Genomic DNA, 13055 nt, shown 5'->3' on the forward strand with positions numbered 1-13055 from the left:
ACCGAGTTGCAATGGCCTCGATTTTGGCTCCCTAATTTGATTTCAGCACAAAATAGATTGTGGTACGAACATTATATATAGTTATGTAAATGAAACCTAAAGAGGGGTTGTCTTACATTGATGTCAGACAAAATGTAATGTTGCCTGTCACGATAACGTGGTTCAATCGGGAATTTAACTTCAACTCGTGCGACAATACTATACTTCCGTTGTACCCCATAAAAATCTTCATCGCTATAGTCGTCGAACAACCTAAAGCTATATTAAACATGCAACTAAATAACGTTCATATAAATTTGATAGCGAAATTTTGTGTTAACTGTTGTTTATAATATATAACTTACATAGGCATCCTGTTTTTCTTGTCCAATGCAACTCTTTCACGGTTCAATACGGCTGGCTCCATCAAAACCTTTTATCATTTGAAAATATTTTAAACTAAATTGTAAAATAGTATAATACATTGATATAGCACGACATAGGAGCAGTGTGGGTTGGTTGGTTGAGCACTTATTTTGGATTGTAGGTGTGACTGTGATTAAGGCTTGTAGTTCATGAGTCTGCAGCTCATGCAGAGGTGAATGGCATGCATGATTGCGTATGACGTATTTGTATTGCCCAGTTGATGCTCTAGTACGGCGTCTACAGCTCATACTAATTTCTAATTGCAGACAAATTCCATATTGGGTAGGCGCCTCTCACTTTTTTTATCAATTTCAACTTGCTCTGTAGATTACATTAGACACAATTTTTTTTGCTGCTCATTTCTTAAACCTGTCTCATTGTCAAGATCATGCTCAAACTCCTCGGACAGGAAGCTGATTCCTTTGGCAAGAGAGCTGAGATGTACTACCACACCAAGAAGTCCTCGATTTTGTCAAGTCCTCGATTTTGTCATAGATCAGACAAATAATGGAAGAGTTACAAGATTGCAACTCAAGAAGCCTGGTTGCCCTTCCGGGCTCTTTGCTTCTGCGTCTCTTTAGGCTGTTTGGCCAGCAGCAGGATCAGAGTTCATGGCAGAAGTACATACTTGCTTACTTTCTGTTGGTCAGGAATGACTATCTCTGGGGAGTCGAAGAAACACTCAGATGTGTTCTGTGATATTTCAGAATTAGATTTCTTTCCATATGCTACAGATTTGGATAGTGAAGAACTTGAACTGAAGGAGCAGAAACCCATTACGAAGGCTCAATCAGGAGGTGATTCAAGTGGCAGCAGATCGAATGATTGCTACTTCCTAGGCCTTCATGATGACCTGTCTCAAGACTGCCTTGCTTGGGCAAGCAGATCAGACTACCCTTCCCTTTCTTGTCTGAACAAAAGATTCAATTTGTTAATTAACAGTGGATATTTGTACAGACTGCGAAGGAAATATGGCATTGTTGAGCACTGGGTGCATCTTGCTTGTAGCTTGATGCCTTGGGAAGCATTTGATCCTTCGTGAAAGCGCTGGTTGAGGCTACCGAGAATGCCATGCGACGAGTGCTTCTCCTGTGCAGACAAGGAATCACTTGCCGTCGGAACACAGCTGCTTGTCTTCGGCCGTGAATATACTGGCCTTGCTATTTGGATGTACAACTTACTGACTCGCAGTTGGTCCCCATGCACTCCAATGAATCTCCCTCGCTGCCTTTTTGCCTCGGGAAGCTCAGGTGAGATTGCTATTGTTGCTGGTGGATGTGATAAGAATGGACAGGTGCTGAGGTCTGCTGAATTGTACAATTCAGAGATTGGCCACTAGGAGACTATCCCAGACATGAACCTGCCCAGGCGGCTCTCTTCAGGTTTCTTCATGGATGGCAAGTTTTATGTCATTGGGGGCGTGTCCAGTCAGAGGGATTCATTGACTTGTGGAGAGGAATATAACCTTGAAACAAGGACCTGGAGAAGAATATTTGATATGTACCCTGGTGGAACCAGTGCGTCTCAATCGCCTCCTTTTGTTGCTGTTGTGAATAACCAGCTCTACGCCGCTGACCAGTCGACAAATGTGGTCAAGAAGTATTACAAGGCAAACAATGCCTGGAACATACTGAAGCCATTGTCTGTTAGAGCTGACTCATCCAATGGTTGGGGTCTAGCTTTCAAAGCTTGTGGCAATCGATTGCTGGTAATCGGGGGCCATAGAGGACCTCGTGGCGAGGTAATATTGCTGCATTCCTGGTGCCCTGAAGGTGGGGAAGATGGTGCTGACTGGGAGGTTCTCTCGGTGAAGGAACGTGCAGGCGTCTTTGTTTACAACTGTGCAATAATGGGGTGTTGAGTTACCTTTGCTACAGTACATGCCACTGGTTTAGCAAGCCAACCATTTCTTGCTGCCATTTAGCTACTCTTTATAATGACTTGTAATTCAGAAATGACACCCCCTTCCCTCATTTCGCGGAGCTCTCAATTGATTGAATGTTTTGTAGAGAGCAAAGAGCATTCGGTTCAGTTTACCTAGAACTACTTTTTTTTCTTCTTCTGTTAAACTCGTTCAGAATTCTTTGTTGTTGTCCATTACGAATTTTATGCAGTATTCGTTATTCATCATTTTTGCAAAGCTTGTCTGCCCCATTGCTCTGAGACAAATCTAAGGCCTCGATTTTCAATGCACCGTACTTGCGTACTGATGTTCAGAGATCTTGGGCCAGCTCAAACAGTTCAGGAATAATGGAAGAGTTACAAGATTGCAACTCAAGAAGCCTGGTTGCCCTTCTGGGCTCTTTGCTTCTGCATCTCTTTAGGCTGTTTGGCCAGCAGGATCAGAGTTCATGGCAGAAGTACATATATACTTACTTTCTGTTGGTCAGGAATGACTACTTCTCTGGGGAGTCGAAGAAACACTCAGATGTGTTCTGTGATATTTCAGAATTAGATTTCTTTCCATATGCTACATATTTGGATAGTGAAGAACTTGAACTGAAGGAGCATGTGGAATATCTTCCTGGAGCACGCCTAGCTCCTATAGATGGGCTTCGGTATACAGAATGTACATTAAATTTGTTCCAGATTTGATCTGTATATTTGACATAATTTCACGAGCGAAGTTACGATTTTAATGTCAAACATGACACGACATTAAACCAATATAGTGTTGTAAATGGAAAACGTACGGGTGCTCGTCGGAATGACCTTGTCGAGGAGATCCTCGAGCAGCACAAGGCGCTGCCTTAGGGGAGGCGGGAAGGGTTCGTGGTCAGGATCATCGGCCTGTACGGGAAGGCCGGGATGCCAGGCCACGCGCTACGGACTTTCCAGGAGATGGGGATGTACGGGTGCCCGCGCACCGCAAAGTCACTCAATGCCACCATGAAGGTCCTGCTGCGGGCACGGATGTTTGATGAGGCTCTGTCGCTGTTTGAGGAGGGCCCAGAGAAGTACGACGTCGAGGTGGATGACATCTCGTGTAACGCGGTGGTGAAGATGTTCTACGACATGGGGGACTTGCGTGCGGCGTACCGGGTCATGCAGGGGATGGAGAGGGCTGGTGTGCGGCCGGATGTCATCACGTACACGACGCTCATGGCTGCTTTCTATAAGTGTGGCCGACGCGAATTAGTCGAGTAGTCCCGATTGTTGGAATCCATCGCTTTCTAAATCTTGTATCCTTTGAACCACTTCATATTTCTTTTCACGTAAGCATGTGAGAAAGAGAATTGTGAACGGATGCAACTCACCGTACATAAATCATACTATTAGCTAAGCCTTACCACTATCATTAGATAAATAGCATCAACCTCTATATACAGGAAGTATGCATATAAACTTTAGACTACCCCAATAAATACCCAAAATACACATAAGTTTGGAATATTATACTATAGAAAAGCCAAAGTGACCAATAATTAGGAACACATGGAGTAGATAATAACGTAAATAACAAAAATCACCTCCCATGGTGCAGGATAGATACAGTAGTTTTACATGTTATAGTAGTAAGAAAAATCTTTTTAAGAAAAATGGAATCCAAAATAAAATTAACAAAAGCATAATATTATGTGAACTGCGAGCACTTTAATGCTTAACACATGTATAAATTAGTGAATAGTGAACAGATCAATGTAATACGTATTCCTATTAATGAAAGCACTAAAAACTCAATCAGTATAATTAAACAAAGCCAACCAGCAGACAGTTTCATACCTTCACCGTAAGGGGGCACGCGAGTGGTTATGTGGAGAACCTTAGTAGGGATCCTAACAAGTCTCTTAACCCTAAAATGCTTGTCCTTGGCTCCCTTTACCAAATCCGCTCAATCTGAAAAGTATCAGAAATCGCACAAATTTGTCACTTCAATAATTCATTGAAAATAACTCTGCAATGACAGTCCAATACTCTGGTGTAGCTTGCATCATAGCCAATGAACAAATGCATAATAATCAGACCAATAGTTTTAGTATCAAAAGCTGTTAAATTTAGCAGAATATAGAACTAATAAGAGCAAGACCAACTGGACAAAATTCTAATCCGTAAATTCAGATCAAGAGCAGGACAACTTGTAATGAAACCGCTAACAGAATGCATCACAAAGGTATGGGCAGGTGCTTACTAAATTGAGAAAGACAACAAATATGTAGAAACGGAGATTGGCATACCAAATTAAAAAGAAATAAAGTTTGAATTGAATATCAAAACTCATCAATCTCAATAAAGGGATAACGACCTGTATAGAACAAAAAGGAATAATATAAGGCAACTTAAAGCACGTATGATAAGCACTTGTGATTCCACGAGTAGTACTTATGGTATGCCAATGTATGTTACGGTGTAGGTAGACAGTCTGCTCTCGAATATATGCCAAAGGGTGTCGATGGACGCCCTGCTCTTGAATTATTTCCAATTATATGATTTAGGCATTTGTAAATTTACTAAATTCAATAGGATAGGTAAATTTGAAATGTGAATTGACCATCTATTCATGTGTTATTGCCTCACATTGATTTCTAATGTAGTTTGATTTGGTTTATTGTGCATATTTAATCATTTGCCTAATTTTGTTCTAGGGTCCAAGGATGAGAGAGTAAGTCAAGTCGATTTAAAGTTGGTACCGTTTGAAGGGAACATGTTACAATCCCAGAAATATTTTATCATTGGATGCTGAATTATGTTCTTTTGTGATTTTTATTTGATCGGATTAAAAACATGTTTATTTTGAAAAAAGGGATATGTCCTTGAGAATCATATTACATGAATGCTTAAGTAACTATACATGAATGCTTAAGTAACTCTGAGCCCCTTCACCTATAAGTAACTATCCATCAGCTATATAATAGTTCCATGGAATGCCTACCGTACCTGTTTGCTACTGATGGTTTTGTGCCATCCTACTTCAGGCCCCTTTTAGCAGACACTGTCCAAGCAGAGGATATTAAGGAGATATGCAAGCTTTTAGTGGTGGTATCAAGAGAAGCTGTAAAAGCATATGTTGGTACTGCTATTGTCTTTACGCTGATTTAACCTTCTGCGACTTAGAAACAGGAAGCGATATTCAGTTTTGTATCCATGAGTTATCTTGTTGATATGCAGTAAAGTAACTCACATAGATCAGCACCTATTTGTTTCAATATTAAACTCCCTGTCTATAACAGTACTTTATGTTACAACTAAATGAGGGTTAATGTCAAATATCTGTTAAGTATTGTTCAGTACTTCTAGTTTTTAGTGGCTATTATTCTTCAGGATCAGATCAGCCGGGGAGTCGCAACAAGTGTTTTGGTGCTATTATTCTTCAGGATCAGATCAGCCGGGGTTGGGAGGATGCAATAAATCTGCTTGGTAAGCTGGTTGAAGAACTGCTGCTGTTCAGGTGACAGGGCAATTCCAGCAGACATCAAAGGATTAAAATGAAAAAAGGCGCTATCAGAATATCCTCAGTCTCATGATAATGTACAGAAGCTAATGCTCTATACCTTTTGGTATGATTCCAACTTTGCAGCTAGCAAACTTTTTGGTGAATACAATTAAGTATAAGTTTTTTTATTGCTTCGGTACTACTGATATAGCAGCATGGTTTGTTTCTATGTCTTCTCTATTTCCACCCCCCTGACTAAATCTTTAGATAGGGGTTTAGGGAGCTTCTAAGCATTTTAGCAATATCTCAACCTTTTTTAGAGCTTCTCAGTTTCTCCAATACTATGCAATCCATTCAACATTTTCTCTAAAGTATTAGGGAAAAAACATACCGTCTTTGCTTGAAGAAATTCTGTGATTGCATTTTTCCCCTTTACATGTTTGCTCCCAGCCAACTTAGAACTCTTTAAATAGTAGGTTCCTTTAAACGGATGTCTAGGCAATTTAAATGGATTAATAAATCGGATTTTAGCATGAGGAGATCCATATGCTAATCAGTACTGGTGGAAATGTTACAAAAGCCCACTCGGAGGGATGTAGCCTGAAGGAACTGATTAAGATTGGGTGGCAAACATCCAAACTGCGCTTGATACTGGATTTGGAGTGAGTCTGAGGTGGCTGAAAGATCAGAGTGCTTTGATAACTAAAAGTGGTGGCTCAAATGAGATGATAATGCACACATATAGGGTCTCTTTTGCACAGCTCTAGCTCAAAGAATATTTGGAGCTGGTGATGTGGAGAACCTTAGTAGGGATCCTCACGTAAATGTTACCATTAAAGTTTTTCATTTCAGTATAGCTGCTCTAAATTAGTGTTGGACTGTAGTCAGGTTAGCTCACTGGGGACTTGAGCATCATGAGAGCTGTCCTTTGCTCTGAATAATTTAACTGTTCTACAGGTTAGTAGAAATAAATGTTTGTTCTCTTATAATTTGAAAGAGGTTTTGTTACTGATGTGGAGAAACTAAGAATCCACAACAAAGGAAGACCACTGTGTGTGGTTGATGTTATTGGCTTCTTTTCGGATATCACAGAGGTTTGTTCTTATATTATTTATCTAGTGCAGTTTCTGGGTTCTAGTTGGTCAAACACTCTATCAACTTGCCGGTTCCGTGATCCAGCTTGGTATATGTCCAGGATCAAATATGTTGTTTAATTTGAGAATGTTTTATCAAGCTTCTTAGTTAGTGAAGATGGATCCTTGTCTTCCATGATTCAAGATTTCGAGCTACAGTAAAGGATCAAGTAGTAAAAGGTGTGTCTGCAGCAACTTGTTAAATTTGTGCATGGATGGGGCAGTAGGCATTAGAAGTCTGTGGCATTAACCCTCTGGTGGTTCTACTTATATTTGACATGAGACTTAAGTGCTCAGAATAAAACAAAACAATACATGGTCTACAATTCAAATATTGCTCCAAGCAAACTTTATATGAACAAACATATAATACCATACTTCGTTGGAGAGTCGAGCATAATGGCATACCTTGGTCGAGGCCTGCGCGGTTGAGCAATAGCAGATATCGTTCCTATCCGGTTTTGGGGCAAGCTCCTTCACCTTCGGCCTTCCTCTCCAGCGGCACACTGCCTTCCTCTCCAGCGACACACTGACGTGGGAATGAAGGTGGCGAGGCGGGGAAACTAAGGGGGCAGGGCGGGGGAATGAAGTGGTGCGGGATTGAGCAGGGGATTGAAAAGGGGTTTGAGCAGGGGATTGAAAAGGGGATTGAGCAGGGGATTGAAGAGGGGTTTGAGCTGGGGAATTATTTGATTACGGCTCTGTGGCGTTAGTTGGCGGAGAGCTCGGGGCCGTGCTCGGCGTCGTGCCCGTAGGGAGCGGCATGACGGTGGGATGTGCCAGCGGCAGGCGCGCGCGTAGGGAGCGGGCGCGACGTGCGCGTGACCCACGCGCATTGGGGGCGGGTGGGCGATGGGATCCTCGGCGGGGGAATCGGCTGGGTGGGGGCTGGCGTGCAGTGGGGGAATCGGCTGGGTGGTTGTTTGCTACGCGCGCGAGATGCGGGAGGCAGCGGGCGGGCGGCGGGATACTCGGCGGCGACGGGATCCTCGGCGGGGGAATCGGATGGGTGGGGGGTGGCGTGCAGCGGGGGAATCGGCTGGGTGGTTGTTTGCCGCGCGCGGGGGATGCGGGAGGCAGCGGGCGGGCGGCGGGATACTCGGCGGTGGTGGTTTGCCGCGCGCGCGGGATGCGGGAGGCAGCGGGCGGGCGGCGGGATAATCGGCGGCGGTGGTTTGCCGCGCGCGGGATGCGGGAGGCAGGGGATAGCAGGGGCAGTCTACAGATGACGCTTAATAGTTGTAGAGATTCTTTCACTTAGCCTTCATCTCCTTGTGTGTCGTCGAAGTTCCCTGGCTGCATCGCTTCCCTGCCTCCTCGAGCGGATGTGCCATCTAGGGGTGAAAACGGGCAGGGTACCCGAAACGGGTACCGGATACGGTACTGATTCGGGACCATTTTTCGGATACGGATACGAGTATTTTTATATTCGGGACGGATACGGGTAATACCTGAATAGTACAGCTTCGGATTCGGGTCGGATACGGAGCGAGTACTACCCGATAAATACCCGGATAATCGGGTCGGATACGGGTACCCGGAATTCGGGTACCCGTTTTTTTCTTTTTCTGCATAAGAATATAGTTATAAAATCATAACTTTTACATATGAAATCGGATGAAGATAAAGTTTATATGAAAATTGTAGAGCTCGAAGAGATCTATAACTTTGTAGTATAACACATTTTTGTTTAAACATATCTTTAGGCCAAAATCATTGAAATAATGTCTAAATTTATATCAAAATAATAGACTTTAACATTTTCATGTGGGGACTTAAGATTATCTCCATGTGAGAACTTAGAATTATCTTTTTATAAACTATTTATTAATATTGGTAACTTATTTGCAATTTCCGGTCGACACTACAATATTTTTATGAATTTAATTGTATTTTGATGATTTTCTACAACAAGGAATTAATAATACGCCAAATAGGCTAAAAAATTCATGAATTTTTACGGGGACACAACATATATCCACATATAGTTCTCAAAAACATTTGGATTATAAAATCCACAAGATGTTGGTGTTTCTTCCATTCCACTCCCACTTATTGCGTGAGTTACACGTGAAATCATTTTATGTATCGAAGTTTCAACATAATTAATATTTCACTTATCATTTTCATGTGACGACTTGAGGTTTTATTTGAATAAAATGTTTATTTGTTTTGGTAAGCTTTTTACAATTTTGGGTCAAAACTAGTGTATTTATGAATTTTAATTATATTTTGATGATTTTATGTAGAAAGAAATTAATAATGTACAAATAGCCTCAGAAATCTATAAAATTATACGAAGGTACAACATATGGCCACATATAGTCATAAAAAATAATGAGACCATAAAATCCACAGGATGTCAATGTTTTTTCTATTTTATTTCCACTTATTGCGTGAGTTACACGTGAAATCGTTCTAAGTATCCAAGTTTCAACATAATCAATACTTCACTTTACCATTTTTATGTGGGAACTTGAGATTGTCTTCTATTAAATGTTTATTAGTATTAATTTACTTGCAATTTTGTGGTCGAACAAGAATATTTTATGATAACCAATTAATGCATTATCCGACAAGTATCCGATATCCGATCAAATAATATTCGTACCCGTCACTTATCCGCCCGGATAAATATCCGGTCCCTGTATCCGTATCCGTCCCGTTTCTAACTATACGTATGCGATCCTGAATCCGTTTTAAATACATTAGGTTAGGATACGGGATGAACTACTATCCGTCTGTATCGCCCGTTTTCACCCCTAGTGCCATCTCTCACCTCGTCGTGCCTCTGTACTAGACTTCACCGGATCCCGCGCGCTGCTGTGCCATGATCACCGTGGAGCTTCCCCGCCGCGCCCCAGCTCGGATCTTCCTGTACCGGCGCTCGGTACAGTCTGCGCACCGCAGCTTCCTTCTTTGCTCGGCGCCGTCCCTGGCTCCAACTCGGCCATGGTCGCTGCACCGCGCCCCTGCGCTCGCCGCTGGAGCTCTCTGTACTGCGCGCCCTGGATCTCCCACGCGTTCGGCCGCCCAGCTTCCTGCGCCGTAGCTTTTCTCCCGAGCTCCCTCGCCATGGTCGCCCAGCCCAGCCGTACCTGCTCACTCCCTGTGCTCGCCATGGTCACGCGTTGTCGCCTAGCTCACCCTCAGCCATGGACGTGCCAAGCCGCTTCCTCCCTAGCCGGTCGTCGTGGGTACCTAGGTCTCCTCCTAATTTGATTTGGAACTGCTGCGCCTCAGCCTCGATCTGTCGTGTCCTGGCTCATCGCCGCGCGCGCCTGCTTCCTGTGCGCAGCCGCTCCCTCCCCAGCCGCAAAGCACCCTGTTAAGTTCTCCTCCGTCGCGTTGTCGTGCGCACGAAACTGCTCGCGGTCGGCATCGATTCAACCGCTCGACCCTGTTCAGTGGCCACCGCTCGACTCTGCTCCTCCTGCGCGCCGTCGTTCCCCTCGCAGCCTGTGGAGGTGGACCTCGGCAGCGTCCCCATCGCTGTTGAACTCCCATACACGTTCCTCTCTGTTCGCTTGTCCTTGGTTCCAGCCAGGTCTCGCGCGTGTGGTTTTGAAGCTCTCGCGTTCGTCGTAGTGGTTTATTGCGAGAATAAAATTTAATCGTGTAGAATAGTGAAGTCTAGTACATTGCTCGTCACGTATTTGATTATATGTGCGGACCGGGTAGCGTCGTCGATTTCGTGGGTTCAAGTAGGATTTTAGTATGACGAACTGATTTGTTATTCCTGTTAGTTAAATTGTTAGATAGATTGAATAAATATGTGTGGTACGAAATAAAATTAAATTAGTTTTTTGTGAGCAATGTGGTATAATTAATAATGCGAGAAATAAGTTTAGAATTTAATTAATTAACTAATAAGTTGTGTTTAGGCCAATCGTGATTAATGTGTATAATTTGTTGTTTCGAGATGTTTGTGTTAGATTCGGATAATCTAGATAAGCGTAATTATTGCGCTTAGTCGTACGTCGATAACTAGTGTCTTCGTATGAAGTTGTTCAACGCCTCGTCGCTAGGTGTTTAATTCGCTATCGCGTAACACTATTTAGATTTGTGCAATTCCTGCTTATATGCATTCATGTGCATTATGCAAATCATTTAGGTACGTTTGTTGACTATGTGATGTGAAGAACTTGAATCGAGTCGACCCCAAGATGACATAATAGGTGGACTACTCCGCATAGTGAAGCTGATGGACGAATCTGAAGATTGATAGACGGAGCAAGTATCGGAACAAAAGCTGATCGCCAAGTGGACGTCATCTAACAAACACTAACATAGTGTTTATTCCAGGCAAGCCCTAGTGCATGCAACCCCTTCCTTGTGTTTTTAAATAATTTTTGCACACTTTAAGTCTAGTGAAATGTGCATTGAGTTTATAGGAGTTGCTTGGAACCCTTTGATGCATTGCTTTCCTTGATATCCACACCTTTATAGATACTTCTGATGAAGTATCAAAATTATGATTTACAAAAATGCTTAGCCCTGCTCATATCTTGTGGATAGAGGGTGTCTTTTGCATTAAGGCCTAGCTCAGGGGTTATCCTGAGGAAAGATGGCTTCTACCTGCAAGAATATTTTCATTGAGAGCATGGTGGGATCTTACTGCAAAGTTCCCTTTGATGCTCTTTTCATCCTAAGGAATACAAACAATCTTAAGGGTGGAAGTACTTAAATCGGGACTTGGGCTAGGAACCGGTGATGTTCTACCCAGGTTGATTAAGGATTGGATGCGTATGTAGGCTTGATGATCAAGGACTATCTTAACTGGCCACATGCCCTGGAAATGGGACAGGGTAAGCTTTGCCTCGAGCAGACTAATACCAGAATAAGATAACACACAATGGGAGTGGAGAGATGGCGAGAGTAGCGTGTACCCTCCGTGGCAAGAGGCTGGACGGTGGTGTATCTGTGCTCTCGGTTGGCGTGAACCTGATCTGGTCTTAAGAACCCCGGTGGCGAGTTGACATATGCAAGGGTTAAGTGCTACATATATCGTGTGGTTAGAGATCCTCAGCTGAGTAAAATTATTCGGATCGCCGTTATATCCCCGGACAGTGGAGACTTGGTCACTGCCCTGCAACCTAAGTCAGGATGTGAACCTCATGAATAAAAATGATGTTGTATTGATGAGTTGGTGAAATTAGACTAGATGCAAACAAGGTCTATTAATACTTAATCTAGCATTAAAATATTGAAAGTAAGGACTCACTTTAGTAAGCTATTTCTGCAAAAGTATCTAATTTGATTCTTGCTAAAACTTTTCCTTGATTTGCAAATCCAGCGTACCCTTGAGAGTCTTTTCTTTAGTCGGGTAAGTCTTGCTGAGTAATTCCATACTCAGGGTTTTATTCCATGTCGTTTTTCAGGTTATAGTTTTGTGCTGCTGTTGATGGTGTTAAGTGCTGGTGGTCTCGGCCTTCTTATATAAGTATACTCTGTCTTTATCTTCTTATGAGGATGGTCACTTGAGCTAGCATATATTTCAAAACTACAAACAATTTATAACAGTTCAAAGTTATTTCTTTGAATCACTTTTGTAATCACTCCAATCATGTACAAAGTAAAATTTTTTGTAACTTGTAAAATTTGGTAATAAGATTTCCGCTGCAAACTATTGGTGTGTGTGATTTTTGTTACTTAATCTTGCGATCTTGGTTGTAAGTGGTTTATCCGGGGTCCTTGGGACACTCGGACGGATCCTGTTAAGTTATTTGGTGCACATGCATAGCCGTCTGAAGTCTTTGAGACAAGGACAGGTGCATGTGGGCCCAATAACTTGGGAGGTTCTTCCACAGCTAATATCGGAGCAGGATTAAGTATATATGGTCACATACTGAAAGGGAAATGTGCCCTTGGGCCATTTCTAAGTGTTTTTGTGATTTAGTGTCCAACACAAGTGCTTTTGTGTTAATATATGCAAAGGGGTGGACAAAGTGCAAATCATGTCAAAAGGTATGTTTCTAGACTTAGTACATTGTTTTAGTGACTAATGTATTGTGTCTAAGTGCTGGAAACAGGAGAAGACCGATTGGAAATGTCTTGGCTCGAGCAGCCAAGACTTTGCTCAGTCTGGGTGCACCGGACTGTCCGGTGGTGCACCGGACAGTGTCCGGTGCGCCAGGCTGGCTCGG

At 42.8% G+C, this 13055-nt stretch overlaps 2 pseudogenes; both read left to right on the forward strand.

The window, feature by feature from the left end:
• Positions 1-883: 883 nt before the first annotated feature.
• On the forward strand, positions 884-2455 carry LOC103648102 (F-box/kelch-repeat protein At5g60570-like; annotated as a pseudogene).
• A 200-nt stretch (positions 2456-2655) lies between these two features.
• Positions 2656-3552, forward strand: LOC103649408 (pentatricopeptide repeat-containing protein At1g80150, mitochondrial-like; annotated as a pseudogene).
• Positions 3553-13055: the final 9503 nt, after the last annotated feature.

The sequence above is a fragment of the Zea mays genome, chromosome 2 (genome assembly GCF_902167145.1).
Source record: "Zea mays cultivar B73 chromosome 2, Zm-B73-REFERENCE-NAM-5.0, whole genome shotgun sequence".
NCBI classification, from domain to species: Eukaryota; Viridiplantae; Streptophyta; class Magnoliopsida; order Poales; family Poaceae; genus Zea; species Zea mays.